The sequence below is a fragment of the Lonchura striata genome, chromosome 12 (genome assembly GCF_050655825.1).
Source record: "Lonchura striata isolate lonStrDom1 chromosome 12, ASM5065582v1, whole genome shotgun sequence".
In the NCBI taxonomy this organism is placed as follows: domain Eukaryota; kingdom Metazoa; phylum Chordata; class Aves; order Passeriformes; family Estrildidae; genus Lonchura; species Lonchura striata.
The window spans coordinates 15,597,485-15,625,381 of NC_140714.1; the positions used below are offsets into that span (position 1 = coordinate 15,597,485).

Genomic DNA, 27,897 nt, shown 5'->3' on the forward strand with positions numbered 1-27,897 from the left:
GGAAGCTGCCAGTGTGACCCCCAGAGGTGACCCAAGTGTGCAAGAACTCAACCCTGACCTCTGAATCATGGATGGGCTCCTGTGTGGCCTCCAGGAGGAGAGATCCCAAGGGGAGCAAATTGTGCATCAGCCACAGGGCCAGCACCAGGGGAGGATTCCCAGCTGTGCCCCACTGCCCTGCTGCTCACCCCAGCACTGCTGCTCTGCTCTCACTGCTCACATTGCCATAGGGGAAGCCACCCGCGTTGGTGATCCCGAGTCTGGCTCAGAACACATTGTACCCTCACAAATGACCTGAAACTAAGTTGGCTTTGGTGCTGAGGAGCCTTCCTGTGGCTGAGAGAGAAAGCCCAGCTGATGTGGAGTGCAGGGAGTCCCATCTCCAAGAGAAAAGAAGCTTCTAACTCAGAACTACAAGATAATGGACTTCAAAGCAGCGGGGTTTATGCATGGAAAACCTGTCACTGGTGCAGGACTGAAACCTGCTTATCTTGGCCTTTCACATGGTGTAATTTGACAGGGCCCATAGCACATCTAAAGGGAAGGAGATGGAAATGCATCTCACTGTACTGAATTTATTTACTTATTTATTTTTAAATAGTGGCAGGACTTACTCTCTTCAGCTCGTGAGCAGCCCCTGTAGAAATTGATAGTACATGGGGCACAGCAGGTGGTAGAAGGTAAAATCCTTTACGAGGTTTGCCCAGACTGGTCAGAAATATATTTGCAAGTTGAAGAAATCATTATACTCCTGAGAGTCCTTGGATAGGAAAGGAGTTTATCATTTGCTAGCAAATGATTTTGACCTTTCTGGCAAAGGTTAGAGGACAAAAATATATTAACTGGAGTAATTTAAGTCAAGTGTAAAGTAACTAAGAGTTACATGGCCTTGGGGAAGAGTCTGGAGTATTAGTTGTAGGAGATGCTTCAGCAGTTGGTGGAGTTGACTACTTTAAGAACAAAATTATCATCATAAATTCCTGGAATGTTCCCTGGATGGGACTGTGACAGTTTAAATCTCTGAATAAAGTTTATTGCCCACTTCATCTGTCACTCAGTACCTGCACCACACCCCTGTGCCAGGCAGCCAGGGTTATGTTGGCAGCTCTAATGAGGGTCATCTTTGGGGTCACAGAGCCAGCACTTGCACTCCACTATTGAGAGGAGAGCTCAGGTCCTCAGTTGGCTGCATGAAGAGCACTAAATTGAAATATTTTAACAGATTCCTCATTTCCCCTTGTAATCTAAGACTTCCAGAAACCCCTACAATGGCCTGCTGCCACCTGCATGTCCCATTGCACACTCAGCATACCAACAACAGCAAGGTTTTCTTAAAAAAGAAGGTTTTTAACAAAAAAACAGCCCTAAAACAGCCTCACTACAAACCTTTTCCAAGATCTAAGCTCCTCACTTTCCTGTGTTTCCTTCTGTTCCCACATAATTCTAGGTGCATTAGGAAACATATGCAATTGGATTTCTACCTGACTCCTGCAACAGAGAAGGTCTGGACAGATCAGAAGATATTATTACCCATAATGATCCAAAATTGGCTTCCTAAATTTATTGTTTTGCTACACTATTAGACTACTTCTGTTGAAACACACTCTACCATAGTAGCAAAGGTAAGTCCTTGTTGAAGCAATACCTAAATCAATACCTAAGTTCATCACCTTAAACAGTATATCATTGTTTTCTCAAAATCTCAGATGGAAAGCAAAAATCCCTGCTGTGCTCAGATGCCTCAGATTTTGCTAATTCTTCATGTGCTACCCAGATTATTGCTCCTGATGTCAGATGAATATGTGCGGTCCTCTGCTCTCCCTCTGCAACTTAATGAGAGCCAGCTTATCTCATATCAGCTTCTAGAAGGGCTCAGCTATCTGAGATTACCCACAATGTGCTCTATTTTCTGAGCTAAATTAATAATTAGGGGGAAAAATAACATGAGAGATGCAGATTACTAAAAACAACCAGTTGTGAAGTCAGCCCAGGGTAAAACACTGATATCTGAAGGCAATGCACAGAACAGCTCAATGTTCAGTCCTGCTAACATGGCTTTGGAGGGTTATCTAGAAATAGGAAAGGTAGAAACAGAAACTTGGGAATATGATGACTCAACTCTTACCCAAAACATCAGCTAGCCAAGCCAGGGACAGACCCTTCTTCCTAGTGCTGAGAAAGGGCATCCCAGGGAAGGAGGTTATGTAGTGATACTCTAAAAGGGGCTGAAGCTCTCCCATAGTTTTCAGCTGAATGATTTTATTCTCAGGCTGGACTCCCAGAATGGAAGGGGACAGTAAAAGCCTTCTAGCCAACATGACAAGGACATTTCCACAGAATATGGAAAATCCATCCATTCTCTATTTCACAGCAAGGATTTAAAACTACCCTTTCCAGGAACTGCTTTCCCATGGAACAGGAGTGTGTCCCAAGGCTGTGCTGTGCAAGCTAGCGAGCAAATCCCCTTGGTGAGCAAGAAATGCCTCTGGAGAAGCCCTAAGAAGTGATTTCTTCAGCCACCATTCTGCAGCCCAGGGAAGCAGGAAAACAAACTCCCAGGGCTCTTTTCCAAGCCTCTCTGCCTGGAGCCCATCCAGTTTTTAGCACAGACCAAGAGTGGCTGAGCAGGGGCAGGAAAGTTCCCCTGGCCTGATCAGAGCATCCCCCCAGCAGGCAGGACACCGAGTGTGGGTCTGCCTCATGAATGTTCAAGTTCTTTAGACAAACTGAGAGGGCACCAATGAAAGACTGAGAACACCCCTGCAATCTCTAGTCTCTGGAACACTGGCTGCTGCTGAGGTCCTTTGGGGTAGAATTTTGTCCTATCTTCAGCAAAGACCACCAACCCCCAAGTGCAGTCTGAGGAGTATTTTCACTGCTTCCCATCTCTCTGCCTCACATCTCTGTATAAATCCAGCTCTTTATGTCCTTTGCTACTCTGATTTTAAAGATACTTTTAAAAATGGGAATTACTTTTTTCCAGACTACATCAAGGGTGTGGTCCAGATTAATTTCAGCTTTAGGGTTTTTTTAATTTTAATTAAAATAAATATTTGTAAAAATCCACACAAAACTTTTTGTTTCCAGCTATAAAAAGGATTCATATGGCAATAACTCAGACTTCCTGAGACTACAGACAAAAAGGAGAAAAAGAAAAATGCTTTAATAATAGTAACAATATTTACAGTTTAAAACTACTTTTCGATCTCAGGGTTATTCATGTTTTGCCTCAGAGTGAAACTGATGCCCCATTCAGTAACTCACACTGAAGCTCACAGCAGAACACAACCACGACTCAAATGCTGTAGATCATGCTGCCCTTAACACCATTTGTCAGTGCTCAAACAATTCTCTGTAGTCAAACATGAGATGAAACACAAACTACATTTCATAAGATACTACCATCACTCTTTTGACAGCTCACAGAGTGAAACCCCTGCTTTTTTCTATAACAAAGCAACTGTTCCTCAGAACCATGTGTTATTTTACAGTTCTAATCTAAAGAAAACTCTGATTTGCATTCAGTGAAAGACCAAGTGGGAAAATGAAGAGTTTTCAAGAACTGCATCAAGATCTTGCCATACATTTCTCTGTCCTGGGCTATTCCAACATTCAGTGTTTTCTAGTGGCCTTTAATAATCCTCTATTCATCTGAAAATTCAAGATAGGAGGGTATTGGAATATTTGGTCCTGATGTTACCAAAGCTCCAATTTTCACTTTTTTGAAAGTATCATGAAGTATCATGGGGTGGAAAAAAACCCACAGGTAGCATCTTTTCTCTGTGGTCTCTGCAGCAGCTACAACAATTACATCCACCCCATTATCTGCCTCTTACACCTTCTCCCAGAAATCATGAGCCTATTGTATATATCTAGAATTTAGAGTGTGGTTTGGAATTGTAGAATGGTTTGGGCTGGAAGGGACCTTAAAGCTCCACCTCCCCACCATGGGCAGGTTCCTCTTCCACTATCCCAGGTTACTCCGAGCCCTGTCCACCCTGGCTGGGAACACTTCCAGGGGATGGGACAGCCGCAGCTTCGCTGGGCACCCTGTGCCAGGCCCTCACCATCCTCACAGTAAAAAACTTCTCCCCAATATCCAACCTAAACCTATTCCCTTTCTGTTTGAAGCCATTCCCCGTCCTGCCACGAGGAAGGGGCGATGAGGGGTGATCAGAGTGATGGGGAGCTCCTGGCAGGAGGGACATCGCAGAGAACAGGACAGGCAGCTGAGATCTCTGTTTGAAAGGAGGGGACTGGGGAGTCAGTTCAGCCACAGCACAGGAAATGACAGAAAGAACCTGCCAGGAATTAAAAACCCACATTCCAGCTGGGATCGTACCCTCTTTCCCCGCAAAGCTGCAGCCCCTTTCTGAGCGCTTCTTGCTCCCGAACAACCACCGGGATGCAAAATTCGCTTCCCGCTTGGTCAGAGCGGTCCCGAAAGCGGCTGAGGATTCCCGCAGGAGCTCTGGCCCTGCGGAGGAGCGGAGCTGCCCTCTCCTGGGAGCCGCGCGGGGCAGCGCAGCCCCGCACCGCGCAAAGCGCAGCCCCGCACCGCACACAGCTCCGCACCGCGCACAGCTCCGCACCGCGCACAGCACAGCCCCGCACCGCGCACAGGGCAGCCCCGCACCGCGCACAGCACAGCTCCGCACCGCGCACAGCTCCGCACCGCGCACAGCGCAGCTCCGCACCGCGCACAGCGCAGCCCCGCACCGCGCACAGCTCCGCACCGCGCACAGCGCAGCCCCGCACCGCGCACAGCACAGCTCCGCACAGCGCAGCCCCGCACCGCGCACAGCGCAGCCCCGCACCGCGCACAGCTCCGCACCGCGCACAGCGCAGCTCCGCACCGCGCACAGCGCAGCCCCGCACCGCGCACAGCTCCGCACCGCGCACAGCTCCGCACCGCGCACAGCGCAGCTCCGCACCGCGCACAGCGCAGCCCCGCACCGCGCAGCCCCGCACCGCGCACAGCGCAGCCCCGCACCGCGCACAGCCCCGCACCGCGCACAGCCCCGCACCGCGCACAGCTCCGCACCGCGCACAGGGCAGCCCCGCACCGCGCACAGCGCAGCCCCGCACCGCGCACAGCGCAGCCCCGCACCGCGCACAGCTCCGCACCGCGCACAGCGCAGCCCCGCACCGCGCACAGCTCCGCACCGCGCACAGCGCAGCCCCGCACCGCGCACAGCGCAGCTCCGCACCGCGCACAGCGCAGCCCCGCACCGCGCACAGCACAGCCCCGCACCGCGCACAGCTCCGCACCGCGCACAGCCCCGCACCGCGCACAGCCCCGCACCGCGCACAGCTCCGCACCGCGCACAGCGCAGCCCCGCACCGCGCACAGGACAGCTCCTCACCGCGCACAGCGCAGCCCCGCACCGCGCACAGCTCCGCACCGCGCACAGCTCCGCACCGCGCACAGCAGCAGCCGGGAAGGGATGGATGCTCCCTCAGGCTGCTCCGCAGGCACTGCCCGCTTCTCCCACCCACTAAAACTGGGCTGCGGGGTCAGGATGCTGCTTCAGCAGCACTTCTACAAACTTCAGAAAGAGGTCATTTTGCATCAATTTCTTCACAGGTTTTCCAGATAGGAACCTATATGGATTGTTAGGTTAAATCAATAGGGCGAAGATTAAGTGAGCGCTGTGTCAGGACAAGAGCTCACAGAGGAGTTTAACGGGACTGCCAAACACAGCTGAGCGGGTACCTGGTGCTGTTCATGCAGAAGTGTGTTTGCACTTAGGATTTTCCCAAATCTCCCCTTAATTTATGAGAAAGAAAAATGGTTCCAGATCTGTGAGTGATGAAGGGAAGGAAATCAGCCTGCAGCTGTAACCCAAAACACAGCAAAACCCCGAGCTTGTTGGAAACAGAAAGAGTTTTCATTTGTACATGTTTTTATTACACCAGACTTGAAGCAGAGAACTTGGAGCTGGGGAACAGATTAGTGAAAATATCATAACACAACTTTAGCAGCATCAGCCAGCCCTTCCAGGTCCCTGCTCCCCACTTGGGATACACTACCATAGACAAAAGTGAGGAGTTCACTCAAAAAGGCTCCAAAACAAAAAAATATGGGTTTGGTTGGGTTTTTTTTCCCCCTGAATATATGTGATGTTTTTAAAGTAGTGATAAAAAGCTGGGATTTCCAGGAACATTTCTCCACTAAGCTGTCGACACAAATCACAAGGTAGATGATTTCTGCAATTTAAAAAGTGGGAAATGGCAGCCAGTATGCTAATTAGGAAGAGTTCTAGGAAAAACATCTAAAGCAAAGTCCACCAGGAATAAGATGAGTATATGCTTTTAAGATTAAAAAAAGTATTTAAATTGCCTACCATAGCCTCTGATGGTTTTGTTTCTTAGGGGGATTTTTTGTTTGATTTTTCAAGAAAGTTACTTTTCTCTAACAACTTCTTCTGGGGTCGTTTGGGATAGGGATGATCAGGTGAGTCACTTCATAAATATTCCTGCATCCCTATGGCATGTACAGGAAATTCATTAGAATTAATATTTCTTTACATGGTTATTTATTTGAGTAAGCCCTTGCCTCAAGTGCTGGTGTTGTTCTTTTAACATAATAATCCTGATAAATTACTCTTTTCCTCAATGCCCCCTAAGCAAGGAACGTAGTGCTGCTGTGTGAAGACCCATTACTCTGGCCCTTTGCAAAGAAAACTTTTGAGTATGTTTCCCCCAAACCAGATGCCTCTCTACATTTTAGAATCTGTAGATGCCATTTTTAAGTGAATGGGGAAAAAATGTCAGCTATCACTTTCAATAGCAAGTGTGATTAAAATTTCATTTGTTTCTGATTGCTTATTGCTCCCATGTATGGACATAGTGTCATTCATTTCCTGACTAACCACCGGTGCTTCCAGTGTACCTGGGGTCTTTGACAGGGCACCTGCTGAGATACACACATAATTAGTGAGCATTCTGCATGTAACTGGGTACAAGAGATAGGTCCTCACTTACATTCAAGCCAAAGTTACTCTGCTGGGTACAACTCAGCTAAGAAAATTGCTGATGTTCTCCAGTGTGACTTTCCAATTTTTCTTTGATTCCTTTTGAATTAATATCTATGAAAAAAATCAGTTGTTTTTGTTTTTGAATTGTGGTTTGTTCATAATCAGGTTCACTAAAGCCTCTAGACAAATGGGCTTGGAATGGGTTTGGAAAGATGTGAGGAGGCTCTACTCTTTGTGTTTAGTTTGTGGATATAATTTTTCACAAGAACTCCCTGTGGGAGGGAGCCCAGTGGAGAACCTGATCTTACCAGGACCAGCAGCTCTGCCAGACACAGGTCACACAGGACTGAGGCACCACAGCAATTTCTGACCTTTTCATGTTCTCTTTCCTCCTTCTCCCCCCCAGCTGGCATCCTCCCTTAACTGGCCAGTACCGGACTCCCAAGGAAGGGAAGGGATGGACAGAAAGGCACAGAGCTGGCAGCAGAAGCAGAAATGGCAGAAGAACCTGAAGCCCTTAAAGACTCAAAGAAAATGGGATCTTATCCTGCCTGCCACCAGCAGATGGGATACAGTGCTGCTCACAGCAGAGACAGAGGGAGAGCCAGAATAACAGCTACTCTCAGGACTTCAGAAAACAACATAAACCTGTCTCCTCCTCATCTTGCCCAAAACAGACTCAGTGGCCAGGAAGCCTTTCAAGGAGCAAAGCACTAGCAGCAGGTGGTGCCATCTGTCCTACTTTAATTCCTTCTTGCTCAGACAATTTACATCCCAGTCAGTGAGGAAGATAAAAAACAACAACAAAAACCTTATCCCAACTGCCAAATAACCAGGGAGTGGGAGAATAGGACGCAAGGAGACAGAAGGCTAATTTCAGCTGAATAGTGTGAAATGAAAGTGTTACTAAAAATAAAGAACAACAAAAAATGTGCTTGTTAAATGATGTCTTCTCCCTGTGGTCTGCTCTTTTGCTCCTGTGCCTGAAGGTGAATGATTAGACAGAAAATCAAACCACCATGTAGTTTTACCCTGAGCTGAGATGCAAAGGCCAGGACAGTCTGGGAGAGGCTGCATCACATCCTGCCCTGCTGAGCATTGCTGTTATCTCTGTCCAGCTGGAGTTTCCCTTAGTGCCACCCCTGTGAAACATGGGCAGACACTGCCTGGCACATCATCCCTCTGTCACCTGGGGCTGGGGCACAGCAGCCAGGTTTGCTCCATTGCCATCAGTGCTGCTTTAGCTCTGGGCAGGGTAAGAGATTTTCCTGTCAAATCTGCCTTACATGTCACAGACTATCCTTTCCTATCTCTATTTTAATATGCAACCATGTATTAAGCTCTCTGGAAAATGCTGAACAATAAATATTAGCTCTGCACTATAAGCAAGACCCTGTTGCAACCTCAGCAAAATTATCCAAGAGCTCTTTGGTTCCACAGTGCATGCAACAGTAGAGAGGCAATTTCTTCCACTTGGACTAAATCAGCTTGAAAGAAATAATGGTTCATTCTCCTGAGCTCAGGACTAAATTTTGAAGTAGATATCAAAACAAACACTTGCATACAAGATAAATTTCATGTTATAACAAAGCAGCAATTCCTCCCTTCAATTTGTGAACTGTAAGATTTTGAACTAATTTATGAGAAAAATAGAAGAATTCACTCCTGAAAGAGAAGAAAATGACAGAAACTATTTGCCACAGTTTAAATGAGTTTTATTTTGAAGCCATTCAGAATTTAGACCTTGGACAAACACCTTACTGAGGCAAATTTGCTGGCACCATGAGGAGGAACCTCCTACCTCAACAATGGAAACAGGGCTTGATTTAATCTCCCCAGTGTTGCAATGAATAATATTCTTGCTAGGTCTGGGTTTCCCCTGAAAATGAGTGTGCCTGACATGCTCACGCTGCAGACATTCTGCACAGATTGCATTTTGCACAGGTTGAGTTTAGAGGAACCAAGGATTCCCCCATTGCACCTCCCAGACTTGGCCATGCAAGCACTAACTAGGAAATGCTATTTTATACAGGGTATATATCAGGACAAAGATAAGAGAGAAAGGATGGTCCAAGGATTGGGGAAAGAAGGATGGAAAAAGTAATCCCCTTTCTGTGCCATATACTTCCTAAAAGTGGTGCCTGAGCACACTAGAAAAGCAATGGTGGGCACATGCTTCTTTGCAAATGGAAATAATAAAATAATGGACTAAACCAGCAGTATCTGACTGGTGAGGAAGGAAAAGACCCCTAGACTAGAAGGGATTTTAGACACCAAACTGCACCAGTGCAGTTCCTGAAACAGCTCCACAACAGGCATTTATTCCAGAGCCTGATTCAGCTTCTGGTTTTAATTTTCACATAGCAGCACAAACAGCCTTTATCCACCCTCTGGGTATCCCTTCTCCAGAAACAAACAACATTTAGGAAAAGCACAGCCTGGGCCTTGCTGCTCTTCCAACTCCACTTCCCAAAGGCACACCCAGCTTTTGGATTTGCATGGCTACTGACAATTTTCCAGAAGAAAGGAAACACTTGCCACAGCTTTATCCTTCATACTCAGCACAAGAATGACATCCTTTTTAAACAGACCTCCAATATCTGGCATAACAATTTTTCTCAGGCCAAGGCTTCACAATCCGTTTACAGAGGGTGACAGCACAAACAAGAATCATTGAATTCCACAGAGATGCCCACAAGTGTCCTGAGGCTCCTCCTGTGCTGCTGAAGGGTGTTTGGACCATGACTGAAGGAGCAATGGGATGTTGCACACAAGTGTTCCAATTCTCTGCTGGCCACACTACAAAACTCCTGAGGTCTCTGACCAGGGTATGATGGTGGCAAGTCTCAGGAGCCATCATGTTTGCTGTTCCTCACTCCTCCTTCCTGACACCAATGGCAATCCTCAGCCCAAAGCAGCTCTGACACTTCCTAATGGAGCAGGAATATAATACAGAGCCTCCTCTTAAGCTGGGTTTAACCCAGAGCCCTCATTCACTGGGGATGTTCTGCTCCCCACATACCCCAGGGGTGCTGCTCTCAGCACTTTCACTGAGACACACAGGGAGGGGACTTGTGTGCTGCCTGTGGGGAAGTCCTGAGCACAAACCTCTCCCATTCCCTCTCCTTCCCCAGGAGTGCAACTGTTCACAGTTCAGCAGCAAAGGAGGGAAAAAGGAGACACCGGTTACCAGTAAGCAAGCACACCTCACTTCTAGGCACTGAAAGACACAAATATTAAGCATAAAGACATCCCCTGTTCCATCTGTATTGCAAGCACCTGGAGTATGAAAGCTTCAGACCTCCTTTGATAGAGTCCTCAGGCAAAAAGAAGTGACCCAGCCTAAGGCTGTTCTATTCATCAGTGGTGAAGCCATGAAAAGACAACATTTGCATTTCTGCTGTCATTTTGAAGTCTGTTTACTTGTAACCTTAAAAGGAAGTGAATTACCTCAAAAAAAGAAGAGAAAGAAAAAAAAGGATGACTGCCTGGTCTCCTCAGAACACCTCAATACCAGAAAAATATTCCTCTTACAGAAACTACTATTAGAGCCCTTGGATGGTATCTTTCATTCTGTGAATTGCCCAATTACTTCAGAAAGATGTTGTGGCATTGTTGAATGCTGACAGAAACCCATTGATCTGCTCCCAGGTTTACCAGTACACAAAGGATGGGAAACACTCCTGGCTCCCACTTTCTATAATGTGCCTTATTGATTCTCTGAAATGCCAAACTCTGCACTTATTTACAAACACGCTGCACTGCAAAGCCCCCATGCATAGAAAATGCACCTCCCAATTTATTTCCTTTTTAGTGAAACACTTTCTATGAAAAATTAAATCAGCTGTAAGTAATAGACATGGATTTTTGCTTATGTTTACCATGCAATTTTACCCAGAGAGAACTGAATGTGGATTTGTAGAATACAGTGATTTTTCAGCTCTAGCACAGGTTTAATAAACTTGTTCAGACCTGTCTTAAGAATGTTTGGCTCCATGTGGTCCATTGATCAGCTTGTCTGCCCAGGCTCCAGAGCTCTCCCTTCCCCTGCAGGGTCTGTCCACACAGGACACACAGGAGTCAGTGATCCTGGTGCTCCCAGACCTACTGTGCTCACATACACACTGAATGTATTTGAACTTACATAAAAGCCACTTTTCCTGCAAAACTCTGGGGTTATAGGAGTCTGGAAAACACTCAATTGTCACAAAAAACTTATCACTCATTTTAGGGCTCTTTCAAGCTCTTTAATGCCTTACCAAGATTATTGTACCTAACACAATGGCTGATCAGCAGCATTCCAAGGTCTGCTTTTGGTCTTTTCACTATGGCAATTTCTAGTCAGAAAGATTTTGTTCTCTGACACATGCCTCTTCTCTTCATACTCAAACTTTTCACTGATATTACTTCAATCTCAAAGTGGGATTTTTTTTTTTACCAACACATTTCTGCTCATAATGTTTACCAGTTCCCTGTTACTGTCTGTCTTACCAGCAAGACTACTTTGGGCTAGTATAGAATTGACTTTTCTTAAGAACTTCACTTACTTAACCACAGTTCTGAAGCAGAATAGCACCCTTTCATATACTAGACATAAAATAATTGTGTTCCTCAGGCTTGGTAACAGACTTCTCTGAAAAACCACAGAAAGCAGGTCTGACTAAGAAGGTGTCATTTTCCACAGCTGGCCTTGGAATATATCAAGATTTGCCCCATACTTATTTTAATCAAATTAATAGGTGTCACAGCCTTCACAGTACACCCTTGAGTAGAAAGTTGCCCAATGGGCCACATTTTCTTTCATTACACCTGCAACAGACTGTGAAGGAAGTAAGACAGGAAGCAGCCACGACATCCTAATGGTTTTATTCCCGTGTTTCTATGGGCTTTCATCAGAACAAAGAGTACCCAGCAACACTGAGCAGGTGCTGCTCTCTATAGGGTAAATATCATGATTTCTCCTACCTTCTTCTCAGGCAGAGATAGATAGACTGGCACATCCTCTGTAAAGCTGTTTTGGGACACACAGGACACCTGCTCCAATCCTCTGCAGAGCTCAGACATTTCTGGGTGTTGCCTCTGCACCTCCTCCTTCCAAGCACAGGGTGCCCATGGTCTCCCCCGGGGTCATTGGCACACACAGATTTCCAGAAGGAAGCAGTGGAAGTCAGCAGCTCTCCTGAGCAGCTGAAAGGAGAAGGATAATCAACAGCAAGTGGGAAATCATAGGAACACAGAATCATAGAATGGTTTGGGCTGGAAGGGACCTCACAGACTCACATCTCCTTCCAATTCCCTGCTATGGCAAGGGACACCTTCCCCCAGGTCAGGTTTCTCAGAGCCCCATCCAGCCTGGCCTTGAGCACTTCCAGGGATGGGGCAGTCACAGCTTATCTGGGCAAGTGCCTCATCATCCTCCCAGTAAAGGATTTTTATTGAATATCTAGTCTAAATCTACTCTCTTCCATGTGGTCATTGCCCCTTGCCCTGTCCCTCCATGCTCTTGCAATGAACTGATCATCTCAGGTTGCTGAAGAGAAACAGAACAGAGGAGTAAAGGGGAGGAAACCAGCCAAAATCCCTCAGAGCACCTTTCCCCTGCACACATCCAGGACACTGATTTGTTCCCCAATGACCCAAGAAGCAAGCACTTACCCCATACATCTCTTTCTAAACTAGAAGAAACAGGTTAATGTGCAACTGATTCATAAGCCATGTGCTGGCCCCCTCCCCAGGGATGCATTTCACCCTGGGGTTTAATTAAACTCTCCTCCTTAGGCAAACAGTGCGTTCTTAAGAGATTCTAAGGACAATTTGTTATTCTCAGTTGATTTTCTTCCATTATTGTATGTAGTAATTTTTTATTTATATCACACCTTTTGTGTATTCCATAAGCAAACCTAAGCACCACACCATTAGCATACTGTAGCTGCACAGGCTCTCTCCAAAAATTTACAGTCCCAGCCTAATCCTGCCTAAGTACAGAAAACAAAGATCAATTTTCCAACATCTGAACCAGACTGGATTTAATTCCATCCAACACATTCAAATGACAGCTTGGGAAACACAAGATTCTGTAAGGTCCTGAGCTGAATTACAACCAGTATTAAGGCAGCGGACTGGAGATGTCAATTGTGGAATATCCTCCTAATGTTTATTAACTTCTCTGTCAATGAGAATCACTGTTCTGACAACAGACTGGCTGGTGAAAAATCATTGTCCATCTGTTCCCAGCTCACATCCCAGGGTAAAGGACTCGCTTTCTTTGCTGAAGTGTAAAAAGTCATTTGAGATTGAAAAGCCCTAGAAATGCCTCTGCTATCACATGCAGCGAGCCACGAAGTTCAGACTGTTTTACAGGGGCACTGTCACAGCATATCAGGAAAAATTAGCCATTTAAGGACTTCAAAATCTCCCACTTTGGAACCCAGGCTGAGGCTGCCACATGCACAGCTGGAGCTGAAGGAAGGTCAGCTCCTTTCAGTGTTGTGTCACCATGCCAGGCACTGCTGCAGACACTCTGAAACACTCACCAGACCCCAAACCATGTCCAGAACACTGCTCCAGCCCAAGCCATGTGCTTTTGCCTGCCATCAGGGTAAGAAAACCCTGTTTCAGCATCCCCATAGTGCTCGTAGAAGCACTGTGCAAAAACCACTCAGCAGCCAGAAATGAGTCATTAAGGATCCCAATTTATGATGTTTGTATCACTATGTACAGATGAGTAAACCAACATCCTCCTGACAAAAATCAGTACTGAGAAGCCTGTTACACTCAGCCTAAATAAGGGACTGAGTGTAGAGTTTAGAAAATTAATAAATTAGCTGTATGCTGCACTCCCTACATTCAGGTCCCAGAACCAGACGGGTTGTATCAAGTGCACTGACATGATAATACTAATTAGATAACAAAATGACAAAGCAAAGCAAATGACATCTAGATAAAAAAATACAGTGGATGTTGAAGGTTTTCTCTGTGGGGAGAATATAGGCACGTGCACTATTCTGGAGAGAAGTAAGGAATGACTTATCTAATTGAAACTACAGGGGTGTAGAGGGGAGGGGGCAGGAAAGACAGACGGTAATTCTGTGAGCTGGAAAGTGGCCAGGATGCTGGGGTTAGCAGCTACACACTTTCAAAAGCATCATGAGATCTTATGTGATTACAAGCCATCACAAGCCTGGTTCTAATTCTTATCCAAGTTACATTTGGCAGCAGAGAAAGGCAGCAGTCTAAGGCACTGCATCCATTTGGGTGAAGGACAGAAGTCACCTATACCCCCACATCCCTGTCCTTTACTTAAATTTCTTTTGGATGTTTCTCATTTAGCACTAACAAGGCCTTGGGAAGCAAGACCCTGGTGAGATGCCACATCCCTGGAGCTGTAAAACCCTTGGCAATCACCCCCTAGGAGCAGGACCTGCTGTAAACAACTGCAGGAGGGTTCATGAGCACTGCCTGGGCAGCCAAAGCAGGGCTGCAGGGGGTGCAAGGGCAGGCACCTCTGCTGCTGGTATCCCACCAAATTCCCACATTTCCAGCTGTCCTTGTGCAGTTCTCTCTGAACAATGTACAGACATCACCTTCTTTGGATACCAACAGCAGCACCACGGCAGCAAGCAAGCAAAAAATTCTCTCTCCCAAACCTTAAAAAGCCAAATCCCATTTTATCAGATCTAGCACAGCTGCAAGGATTCTGTTGATTACAGAGTGTAGATTGTGCTATCTGCAAGGTATGGTGGTTGTTTCTGCTTCTCATGCTCTTACTACACATTGCCCCCAGTTCTGTTTGGAAAGGACAAGGCTCTTGCTTAAACAGCATTTATTGTAAGTAGCCAGGATACCATTACTGTTGAAACTGCAAGAGACTATCACAAGAGTTAAAATGAAATGCCAATACCACAGTTTGCTATTTACAACATAGTGCATGGGATCTGCAGACATAATGTAGAAGTAGCACAGCAGTTTAAGTGTATTAAATGTGCCATAAACATCTAAATTGCTGCTGATGTTTTTTAAAGGATCATAGAGACTAAAGCAAATACCATGCCCCTTAATTGGGAACAACTGCAGAATGTTTGCAGAATCCCCAGAGAGTGTCTAGATCCACAGGCCCAGCTAACAAGGGCTGCAGGGATGAAGCAGAGAGAACACCTTGCTCAGCAGAGCCCTCCCAATGCATCCCAGGCTGTGCAGGATACACATTTATCAGTAACCAGAAAAATTGCAGGCCTAGATTTCAAAATACAGCAACTGTTTGAGGTCCCTGTCTCATAGCACTTGAGCTGACTTGTGTTTCCCCCAGAACAAGCCATGAGCTCGAACATTGTTTCTGGAGTATGCATGCTGTTCTCCTGAGCACTCTGCTGGAGTGGTGGAGGTTTTTGGGTGTGTGCTTCCTCAATCATTAGTTACTTGCTTATTTGTTTCCCTTTCTGCTTCAAAAGCAATTCTCCCTGATCTCGTAAGATCAGATCCACTTTAGAACAACTAAGATTAAAATTGAAAAGCTTTTTTTTATCTACAGTTACACTATTCTAAGCTTAAAACTTCCCAGCAGCTACTCCTTTATGTTTCTTTCCAAACTTCAGTTTCATGCATCATCCAGAGAAATAATTTTATAATGTTAACAGTACAGAAACATCAAAGCTGCCACAGAAAAGATTTTTTGGGTACCCCTCAAAGCCCAGTGGTTTGAAGCATAGCAGGGCACAGTTTCATACAGGCTTGGTTTTGGCATTCTCAGCACCTGAGGTACCAAGGTGAACCTGAACAACCAAATGGCCCCAAAAGGACCAGTGAGCCCCCATCAAAGAAAAGGCTCCAAAGCCCTCCCTGAGGGATGCACATTTTTCAATTTTGTGTCCTGGGTGTAGAAGCAGTGATCCTTCATTTGGAAAATTACATTCCAGCTTAGGAGATGGTGGAACAAACAAGAATTTCAGGGCACTGCACAGGATTTCCTCTGAAGAATGGATACAAGACCTGTTATTGAGCACTTCAGGAGGTATTTGCCCTTGAAAGTGCTGTTGAGAATAACAATATTCAGGACAATCCAAATTCTGGGATGTTTTTGGCCACAGACAATATTAAGGAGGAAAAAAAGTAAATTGAAAGACAATCACATTCTCTTAATAAAAATTTTCTTATCTGTTCTCCATAAATTCTTTCTCTCAGGGTTTTATGTCTTGGTCATCTTTAAAATCACATCAGGCACCAACCTGCTACACAAGTAACAAACCTCCAGGCAGTTATTATTCAACACTGGACTTAAAATTAATGTAGCAATTTTTAGGTACCCCCAAGCAAAACAAAAATACATTGCCCAAAACTTCCAGCTTCAAAAAATAAACAAATATGCCTATCTTCCTTAGGAAGCAGCAAAAAGGCAGCAGACAAGTTGCACTTGAAGAAAAAATAAAGAAATCAGTACAGATGATGACTTCTTGTAGTGCTTCTCCCTGGCTGTAGCAGTTTTCGCTTTCCTACCTTCCACGGAAGCAATGACACCTCCAACGAGGGCAGCAGCCAGAGAGGATAGGAATGCCCATGACCATCCAAAAGTACCAGTAATTAAATCATGGAATAGCCTGAGCTGGAAGGGACTCACAAGGACCACCAAAGTCCAACTTCTGGCCCTGCAAGAGACACCCCAAAATCCCATGTACCTGAGAGTGTTGTCCAGACAGTTCCTGAGCTTTGTAAGGCTTGGGGCTGTGCCCGTTCCCTGGGAGCCTGTTCAGTTCTTCACCATTGCTGGGGGAAGAACCTTTCCCTAGCTGAGGAACAGCTGTCCAACAGGCATTCAGCAGAGGTTGGTGGGTTTTATCCAAGCTGGGGGAAGAAACAAAGTGTATCAATATACATTTAAACAAGAAAGAGAGAGGAAGAATGAGAGAAACCAGCCCTGCCCTCAGCAGATGCTGCTCAAGAAGGGGTTGTTGACATTATTTTGCCCTGAAAATTGACACAATTTCCATTCCTTCTCCCAGCAACATTACACTCTCATTTTGGGGTTCTCTGTGATCTGACACAGCAATGAGTTGCATGCATACTCTCATGGGGGTGACTGCCATCCTGGAAGGCTGGACATGGCCAGGGAAGTGAGGGGCACTGTGAGTGACACTGGCACAGCATTAAAAGCCAGAGAGACACCAGACCCCCTGACCCACCTGTGTTTTGCTGCTGCACAGGCAGCTGGATTTCCAGGGATTAATAGGTGTGCAGTGCAGAAAGTTTTGCACTTCCCCAAAGTCCCAAAATTACTTAAAAAAAAATTCTATCACATCCAAGGTTGCTCTGAGAACAAATCAGCATATACTAGAAAGAAATCTTCATTGCAAGAGTGAATTGATCCATAAAAGAGACAACCTGAGCTTTGCTCCTCATTCCACCCAAGAGGAAATTCCTCTACATACAAATCCTCTTCCCAACAGGAATGTTCTGGGAATCAATCTCTTATCTAGCACAGAGGGGGCTGTTTGAGCTGTCCCTAAAGGAGGCACAGCTCCCCAAAAAACCCCTCAGATGATAAAATGTGTCCTGTCTGTCACAATAATCGTGGAGAAGGGGGCACAAGGACCACAAGGCTCAGCAGATGTCAGTGTGTGGCACCAATGGAAGACAATCTTGTGGAAAAAGCTCTCCCTGAGCTGCCCGTTTAAGTGGCTGCTTGGATTCCAATTTCTCTGAGAGGAGCCTAAGCTCAGAGGCAGCTCTGCCAGAGTGGCAGATCGGCTTGAGAGGAGGCAGACAAACAACCCAGGTACCAGGAGCAGAAACCATGGCTTTCTCCTGGCTCCCTCAGCTCCCAGCCAGGAATATTGTCCTTGCTGGCTGCTCTGCAAGGCGCTACACGCCTTTCACTGTGCCAACACACAGTGACATTTTATTCTGAAATTCAGCAGCATCTGCTGCTTCAGTGGCCAAGTTTCTGCCTCAGCAAATCTTGGACTGGATTTTAGCTAAGAGGCCAGACAGGTGTTAACATCATGAAGTCTCCATCCTCCTCCCAGTGCTGGCTTTTCACAAGGGTGCACAGGGGCTAGCACCTAATTCTGTAGGTGTGGAAAAGCTGTGCACTGCAGCTTTCTGTGTGCTCCACAGGCACCAGAGATGATGCACTGCTTGACTTCAGGGAATAACTGAGTGTGTGTGAGGAGAGCCAAGGTCAGCAGACAGGGAAAAGAGGAAATGCCAGAAATAGGCCTTAGGTACTCCAGAGATCCATAAAAAGTGGGAAAGCTGTGTGGGAGAATGTACCGCAATCTGTTGTTGCATTCACTGTACACATGCTGAGGATGAAGGAAAAACTAAATACAGCAGCTCTTCTCCACCAGTTCTTCTCTTCTCCAGTTTTAAGGGAAAAAAAGGGATAAAACAGACAACCAAGAGCATTAGCAGGCAGAGAAGCAAAAGCAGCAGGACCCTAGTGCTACAATCCCACAAAGAGGCGTGAGTCACTGGATTGAAGGAGCATACAAAACCTATCCTGGAAAGAGTTTTATTCAGCAACATAAGTTTCACTGTGTTTTGAAGAAGTTTGGACCATCCTAAAATCAAGCAGGATTTTAGGATGGTCCAAACTATTGAGAGAAAAGGGCCTGTGAGCACCAAACTATTTAGCTTATTGTAATGCTTTAGTTTAGCAAAGTCAGCAGCCAGGCTGAGGGCAGCAGTCATGGTGTGAACACAAAGCAGAGGCACTGAGAAGTGCTTTCCAGGCAGAAGAGCCTTCAAGATGTTAACAGAAAATGTGTCTGCCAAAAATACAAGTGTCGTCTAGGGAATTCTTCAATTACTTTCTTTACTCACAGTGCCTATATTCACAGTGAAAAAATTCATTGGAGTGGGAAGGGCATGACAGGGGAGGAAGAATGAGGACTGGTAAAACTCCAAAAGTTTTCGTGCTTCATCCTTGGTTTCTGCAAGAAGTGACACAAAGACCCCAAGGCCCCAGAAACAGTAAGTGCTTTGCAGCAAATGATTTTTAGGTGGATGTCATCAGTCAGATCACAGCCAAATAATTCCAGACTAATACCTGGAATCCTGGCAAGGATGACCAATGCTCACTCTGTACAGCAAATATCCTAAATTTATGTCTGCCGGAGACAAGAGAAGGTGGCCACCATGGCCTCCTCACTTCTGCTGTCCTAAAGACCCTCCTTCAGGGAAAATTCAAGGAAAGATTGTTTGGGAAGACTTTGCAAACTGCAAAGCTGATTGTAGAGGACACAAAGCAGGCAGACTGCAAGAGGGAATTTCAGGGTTATTGCATGCACAGATCCTGAGCTGGCCACACGCTGGATGGAGGGAGCTCATCCCTCCAGACAACTCCCGCTTGCCCTCTGTGCAGTGGGGAGGCTGGACTCCATCCACAACCCCAGAAATGGAAGGCAAAACCAAAAAGGCCTTTCAGCTTTTTGGGCAGGCTGTGAGCTTGCAGCTGCAGCCGTCCCTTGCCCAGAGGCCTCCCCTCAGCCCTCGCAACGCGCGACGGCCGCAGCGCTGCCAGCCCCTGCTCACCCCAGTGCTCCCCGTCCTGACCCCTCTGCTTCACCTCACACAAGGCCAATCCAATGAGCTCAGGGCCACTGCAAGGGGCAGAGCAGAACGGATCCAAAAGCTGCACACCCCTGCGGCTGCCATTGAGGAAAGCCTCGGTGCCAAGGCCAAATCCCAGCGCCCGGCAGATGCCGAATCGCACGGGTGGGATTAAGTCACGACCAACCCCAGGCTCCCACATGCAAACATCTCAACAACCCCCTCTGTAAACACAGAGTGAAAACACGGGCAAGGAAATGGAAAAGCTGGGGGTGCCCCCAGCGCGGGCAGCCTGGCACAGGCAGTCACGGAGCCTCCAGCAGCTCTCCATCCCCTCGCCTTGAAACACTCCTGGAAACAAAGCCTCAGCTCAGACCTGCCAAGTCTCCTGTATTTGGATGGAAACTCACTCATGCTTGGCAGCAGCTCGGTGCAATTTGAAGCTGGCTCAGACCTAAAGTGAAAAGATTAATGGGATATTTGAAATCTCACTCCCATTTTTCCTCAGATCTCACTTATGTAAAAGCTCTGATGTTGGTTGCTGAGCTCCTTAAAACATAATCTGCACAATGTGCCACAGTAAATAAACAGATTTAAACAGCAAGTCTGTTTAGAAAGAGTTTATTTAGAAAGCACATGCATCACTAAAGAGAGCTTATTTCTTATCTAACTCCAAGCACTTTGGAGGCAATCCTTCAGGGGTGTTCTGCAGGCAGGGCCAGATTAATTTTGTTTGCAGCAATTATTTTCAGGATGCTCTCCACTCATATTAAGAGGCTGAAAGTTCAGTTAGTTTCTTGGCTTGAGAATTAGAGAAATGCTGGAGACATTAAAAAAACTTTGGGCCAAACTTTCCCAGCAGCGTGTCCTTCCCTTCCCTGCTGGGGCTCACTGGCCTTCAGCAGGGGATGCAGTGAGAGGATCTGATGGACCAAAGCTTGGTCCTGCTCAGCAGCGGCCTCACCCACACAAGTTGAGACCTCCAAAGAGTGCTTGAATTAACTGAACTCCCACACACACATTTACTTGTCCTTCAAGAACTAGAGTTATTCTTCCCGCCAAGAGGCTGGAGAGGACTTCAGCAAGCAGCCACAGGCATGTTCTGAACATCAGCTATATATACCTATAGAATAGCCACACCACCCATTTTTGAAATTCAGACCTCACCCGAGTGACGAGTTGTACCATTTGCACATAAATCCCAGTGTCCAAGTTCAAATAACAGACAGCACATGTTCAACAGCCTCTAGCAACACTTCAGGACAGCAGAGACTCTGAATTCCCTCTGTAAATTGGGAAAACTTCTATTTTTCCACAGTCTGGAAGCCCCTGAAGGAGCTTACTGAAGCCTGCTTATGGTCACCATGGGCTCTAAACTCTCAAACAGACACAGGGTTTGGGTTGAAAGATGACAACCTCAGCCTGGGAGATTCCTTCCCACCTTTCTGGTTTTCTGTGCTCTGTACAAAATACCAGACAGCACTGCCCAACCGATTCAGGCAGCTCCTGAAAGTTATTTTGTCTTTTCTGATGCCAAAACCTGTGACTGCAGATCTGAGCCCACCCTGGTACCAGACTGCTTCTGCCTACGTGCCAGGGAATTACCAGCTACAGCAAACACAAACTGTTGTACAAAGTACTTTAATGTTTCAAGAGTGGCAAAGATACTCCAGAAAGTAGGTGCTTCCATTGTTTCAGGGAATGAATCCCATGTGGCACCGTAGCAGCCCTGTTGTTGTGCTGTGCCCTGCAAACACCAAGTCTGCTGTGAGCACCAGAGCTCGCTCAGCCCTGCTGATGGGCCCACGAGGCTGATGGCTGAGGCTGTGAGCCCCACAGCTCCTGAGGGGTACAAGTGGAGAGCTCCATCCCAACTCCTCAACCCTCTGGCAGATCAGGATGCCCCTGTGACACCCCCTCTCACTGGAGAGGACGATGTGTGGCCCAGGGTGGCTGCCCTGCTAATTCCAGGGCTCAGGGCGTGGAATACTGAGGGTAAGGTATCATGCAAATAAAAAAATCACTTCATTTGCTCTGTTTGCACAATAATTTTGAAAAGCCACAATGCTTTGGCATCTGTCCTCTGCAGCCTGTTTTTGTCCTTACTACAAATGTTTCCACTGTAACATTCCCCAGTGAGCATTTACTACTACAAGCACAAAAAGCTGGGTTAAATATTGAATATAACAATGAGGCTGCTGAACACAGGCTGGTTTTCTTACATTATTCTACTAGTAACTTTCTTGGAAGCTCCTTTGGTTTTCAGATTTAAGGCATACAGCACTGTTCCTCCTGCCTGCAGACAGAAAGGCTGAGCTGAACTCTGCCTGCCTCTGATTTTAGCATCTTTACACATTATTTACTGTAACAAGGGACAGACATTCAGACAGACCCGTTGTTCAAAAAAATCAAGTCAAACTTCTCAAAGCCATCTATAGCCACAAGAAATAATTAGATTAAAAGCAGAGGTCAATGACACTGAGCTATGACATTATGGCCTTTCATAGAATACAGAAACACCACCATTTTTCCACTGCATCACCTCTGTGGGCGATGCTTTCTATGAATTTTTAGTGCCATGAGCCTGCCTGCCAAGGTCACAGCATTATGTGCTCTGACAATTCTCACAGTTACCCTACACATTTCAGTGTCTGCAAGCTGGCAAACACAACAGTTTATACTTTGGATTTAATGCTGCAAATCCAAGTTGTTTAATTCCAGGGAGAGAAATATTCTCCAAAACTATTGCTACCTATAGTATAGCCAAACATCACTTGTGTGGTGAACTGAAAGAAAAAATGCAGGATTTCTAGTTTTGGCCTCTCATTTTAACCAACAGTTTCCTAAAATGACACAGGACAAGTAGCAGCATTTTGCAGGGAGCACATTGAGCAGCCATCCTGAGCCAAGGCAGCACACTGAGATGGGAAACTGCACAAAAATTGCTTTCATATTAACCCTTTCAGTGGCAGGTTTTGGACGCTGGAATCACTCTGCTTTAGGCAGAATTTGAATTTGAATAAATGCAAATATCTGCACTTCAGCTATCTGCTTATCCTTTCTGGACACCTGTGGCATCCCTGCAGCAGCTGCAGCTTCTTCCAGGGGTGTTTGGGACCACCCAGCTCACTGGGCACCAGGTTGTTAGTTAAGTTAGTTATAGAAAAGAGTAATACATGAACAAATGAATACAAAGAGTAATACAATGAACAAACAAAAGCTGTGTGTACACAGCCCCTTTTTCTTCCTTATCTGACACACTCCAGTTTCTGAGAGCCTCTCCAATTTCTCAGGTTTCTGCAATGATATCCCCAGGCACAGCTGCTCCTTTCTGCTTACATCACCTGTATTTCTAGGTAGGGTCTACCTAAAACATTATCCCAAATTCTCTGTGACACACAGAGCTTCTTTCAGCAAATGGATCTTTTGACAAAGCCAAATAGCAATGTGGCACAGACTTGCTGACATCACCCAACCTTGAAGTTTCTTTGTACTGTTTACTGCTAGTAGACAAACATCTTCACAGAGCAAAACACGAGTAGGAAGATCTTCCAATATGAGCATCAGACTTGAGCTGACAGTGAGTAATTTCCCCCTTGGAGAACACATGGGACAATACAATACACTGAGTACAAGTTCATGGTTTGTATCTATAATGCAGCAGCAAGATGTCAAAGCTTTAGGTGCTACAACTTCAGGGACACAAAAGGAGGGCTCCCTATAAACAAAATTTCTGAAATGCTTCATTTATGTGACTGTGCTGGAAATAGGCACAGGGGCACCTTTCTGGCTGTGTAATAGGATTTATACCTGCAGCAATCCAAGCAGCACTGAGACACATCTGCCTCTTTCTAATGGCCTCTGCTAAGGCAGCCCTGGAGAGTTTTGTTCAGAGCAAGACGCTGTCACAACTGTTATTATCCTGAACCATAACAGACACCGACCTCCTGGCCTAAGCCTGAAATCCTGAAGCAGCTTGCTGCAAGTTTGATAAAAGTGTGTGCAGCCAGTGAGGGGGTCAGTGAACCAAAGCCTATAATCCTTTATGAAACATCCAGTCCTCTGCAGCTTGCAGAATTGTCAGGAAAAAAAATCTGGTACAAAAAGCCAAGATGTCACACATTAGAAGTGTGTAGCTGTAGCTTGTTAACAGAATTTGTTAACAGAGGTTATTCACAGAGCTTTAAGAAGGTAACAGACACGAATAATTTCTGAGTAAGGTAAGACATGCAAACACAGGATGGATTACAAGTATGTTCAAAGAGAGTCTTCTCCTATTTTTAAACAGTGTCCCAACCACATATGAAAAATTCCTGACAAGATCCGTCAAACATAAGTGACACTTGAAAGCTGCTACATCTGTCCAGATCCTGCTCTAAAGAGCCCACTGGAATTTATCTGTTCTCTTTTCTGTTACCACCACCACAAAACCATCAGAGAATCCAAATGCACATTGCAGCAGCCAGCATCAATCCCCCTCCCTGCACTCCAGAATGCATAACCTGTGTTTGGATTATAAAGCTTTGGAGCAAGAACTGAATCTTTTCCTTTTAACTGAGACAGACTAATTAGTATAATGAGATCCAGGAATGCTGATTCTACCGATCACTATAAAGCAATTAAAATCCTGCCATGACTTCCTTCAGCCTTTTTGCTACTGATTTACTACAATCAGCTCTAAAGTCCTCATGAGTCTGCCTGTGAGCATTAACAAATCTCAGGAACAGCAAAGCAAATCCTGGAAAAGACAAAAATCTTTTGATCTCTTGATTGTTAGAGATGTTCCTCTCCACACAGCAGGGATAATGAGTTGAATAAAAACCACCTGAGTGAGCCCCATGAAATGAAAGAAAGTCTTTAGGCAGTCACTTCTCAAGGTTTTTAATGTGGACTTTTTTATGCTCTTCTCCACATTCAAAGTTGATGATAAGTTGTGAGAATCCTTGTTCAGATGGATCAGTCCATTACTGTCTGTCCCAATTTCCACATCACCCTTACAGCACCACAGCTGGAAGGACATACCTCTGTTTATCATTGATTCTTCAGATGAAAAAATTAAGACATTCTCTTCACATCAGCTCAAACCCTGGAGAGGTGAAGGCAGGTCTGCCAAATCCCAGATCCCACACTACCAGCCATGCAGCATTTAGCATCATGCATTTGCTTTTTTGGTGCCAATTATTCACTTTTTGGTTCATGGTCAGCCCTTTCAGCAGGAGCATCAAGAGCCACTCAGGAGCATTTGGGTCACCACCCTCTGTGCACAGCACCAGGCACCCACAGCTCCCACTCCAGGAAACAGACAACGTAGAGAGTGGTTTTGTGAGCTCTGCCCTAGGTTTTCACTTACTCACTAGTGTCTGCACAGGTTTTATGTGACTTTTAACTTAAAAGTACAGTAGAAGTAGTTACCATAGCAATTTTCACATCACTTGATGCTTGTACTACCTCTGAGAGTCTTTTAATAGAAATTCTTACCAACACACCATGTGAACCTTCTGATTTTTTTATATTTTTGGAGGAAAAGAGAGATCTTAAACCTCCTGAGATTTTGGAAACATGTTGAGAAGCGGTGCCTTTGTTTCAAGGGGAGCACTGTCTACTGCACAGTAGAAACTCAGTGCATTTCAGAGGAGACAGAAGAAAGTGGCTCATTCCAGAAGTATTCATCATCCACAAAGAAGATGGAAAAATGTCTGCCAAAAAGAACCTCTTGCTCCGTCAAAGATGCAGCACGCTTAAAGAGAAGTTTTGTTTCCATGGTGACTGAATTTGGAGTAAGAGCATCCCCTGCATCAGACATTGCTAAATCAAAAACCCAGTTGCTTTTGTTCATGCAGAGAGCTGGGGTTTTAACCCTGCCTTGCCCAAACAAACAATTAATTAGTGTTTTGCTCTCTAGTTTTGCTGTGTACAGCTTCTTTTTGTAAATGAATCAGGAAAAAGCAAGAAGGAAGAGCTAAATAGGAGAAACCTGATCTTGCAATCTTAATAATTAGATATAACTCTAGCTTTCAATAGCACACCAGCATTTTTTAAAAAAATGCTCATTAAAAATATCAGCAACAAGTTGTCCATTAAAGGCAGTTACAGTCATGCACAGGTACTGATGTACAAGCTCTTCTTTGTTTTGCTTTCCTCTGGGATGTAACAGCTCATCCTCCCTCACAGAGCCAATCTCACACTCCCTGAGGAATGGGAAGAACAGGATCTGCTCCAGAAAGGTATTTCTGGTGATCTAATGTGCACTGATCCATTTTTGCCACTGAAACTGAAGGTCCAGTTTTAGCCCTTGGATTTTGGTTCACTGGAAGGAAGATCTGACACAGCCACTAAAGCTGGGCCACTTCCTGGGAGCTGTAAATGATCTGTCTCACATGCAAGCTAGGGGAGCTCTATGGAAGTTAAAAAAAAAGTCCAGAATAGCTCAATATACAATAATAAATAAACTGTGCTTGAGATGCAGAAGAAACCAGAGTTAACTGAAAAGAGTACTTTACAGTTGTTCTTGCTTTTCTGCCAACATTTGCCAAATTGCACAATTCTTAGCATAGAAAATTTTATTTTTTCTGCCCAACGAAATGCTCCAGTATTTCTTTCTGTAGAAAAGAAACAATGCCAGCTGCAAGCAAGAAACTCATTTATACAATGGACTGTGGATGTTTCCATTTAAATATATCTGAAGGATCAGAGTCATCATTATTGAAGTTGCCCAGCTCTTTCCTCTGTAAGACCCTTTGTCAGTTATTTATGCCATTGCCAAGCTCTAGGGTGAAAGTTACAAGCTGGGCATATGCCTCAAGCAACCTCTTTTTTTTTTTTTTAAATTTTCACCTAAACCAATCCAGCTGTTTCTGAATTAAAATGAAGAAAGCAGTGTTCTGCTTTGCCCACAATAAAAAGCTTTCAACCTTTGCCTTGTTTGGCTCTGCCCACCCTGCAATGGGGAGCACAACTCAAAGCTTTGGCAGCTGCTGGCACAATAACGCCGCTTCCTGCCATCGCCACAAAAATCAACCTAAGTTTAATCACTTTACTAGCTGTGGAAAACAAAACTTCAGCTGGTTGTGCCTACAAAAATAAGTTTTTGGGATCCTTTTCCTGAAGAGTTGCACTCTACTTTTTAAGGCCAAAGTGCAATGTTTTGTTGACTGCTGTCACCAGTCCTGTGTTACCCACAACCAAGCAGGCAGGAGCCTGACAGAATAAAACAGCTCTCTCACATCCCTTGGCTCTGACTGCTTTTCAATAGCACACTGCCCATCAGTAACTCTCACTGCACTGATTGTGAGCCAAACAAAAAGAGAAAGGGACAGAAATCATTGAGCTTGATTAATTTGAAAATTCAAAAGGTTCTTCATCAGTTTCTGAAGGGGGGAGTTTCTCCCATCCAGTTTCAGCAGAACCTGCATTGTGAGAAACAATCAAGGCCTTATTTTCATTTGGAGCAGCAAAATGAGTATTCCACTTAACTTTGTGTACAAAAGCTGCAGTTTCAGGTCCTCCCCAAAATAATTTTCATCTACTTTTATCAAGTTACATGAAACATTTTTATTTAAATACTGCCTACAAACAAGCCTGTTTATTAAGCCAAATCTTGTAACATCAACAGTTGAATTCTGCAGAACACGGGATGATGAGTGGGACTCCTCTCAGCTCACTTAACCACAGATGGGTAATAAGGCAGAACCAAGGGGTCTCTGGAGATCCCTGCCTCTCTCAGCTGGCTACTGAACATAGATAACACCACACACCTCATTCCCAGGCAGCAGCAGCTAGATGAAATGAGTCCTCTCCAATGATTAATTCTATTAAAACCACTGGATATCAACCACTTCTTCTCCCAAAATAAGGAACTGCAGGATGAAAACTTGACTCTCCTCAGTTCTGCCTGTGCTCATGGCCTGATGTCAGGGATTCCAGCTGCCAGCATCAGCTTGACTTGTGTTGCTTTCATCACACTTTAAAGAGTTTTCTTTAGAAGTGCAGCATGAAACACTTGAATACATGAAATTCAGTAAGTTTATTAGCACTGAGAAGCGTTTCTGGATCCTATAGCTGATCCCAGTGTCAGGGCCTGGGAGGAGGAAAGGTTTCCACATGTCGCAAAGTGCAGAATTGCTCCAGGGCAGGGGTATGGCCCTTTTACAAGTCTCGGTCACAACTGTCATCTTTAAAAAGATAAAAGAAAAGAAGCAAATAAAACCTCTTTCTCTCCATACGTGCCACTAATGTGCAAGCATGTGCCACAACTCCACTGCAAGGGAGCAAAACCAATCCATCCCATTGGTATGTGTAGGCACACAGTGAATTTTGTCACTAATTTCCACCAAAGGGGTTCAAGCTACTCTGTTTCTCAGCCTCTCCCCTCTGA

General features: G+C 45.3%; 1 long non-coding RNA gene across 1 annotated transcript in view; it reads right to left on the reverse strand.

Moving 5' to 3' along the window:
- Nucleotides 1-27,897, reverse strand: part of LOC110472603 (uncharacterized) — a 141,847-nt gene that overhangs the window by 40,533 nt on the left and 73,417 nt on the right. The window contains exons 5-6 of the long non-coding RNA XR_014958185.1: nucleotides 16,649-16,814; nucleotides 11,946-12,167 (exon numbers count right to left, since the gene is read on the reverse strand). This is a non-coding gene — a long non-coding RNA (uncharacterized LOC110472603). The remainder of the gene's footprint in view (nucleotides 1-11,945; nucleotides 12,168-16,648; nucleotides 16,815-27,897) is intronic.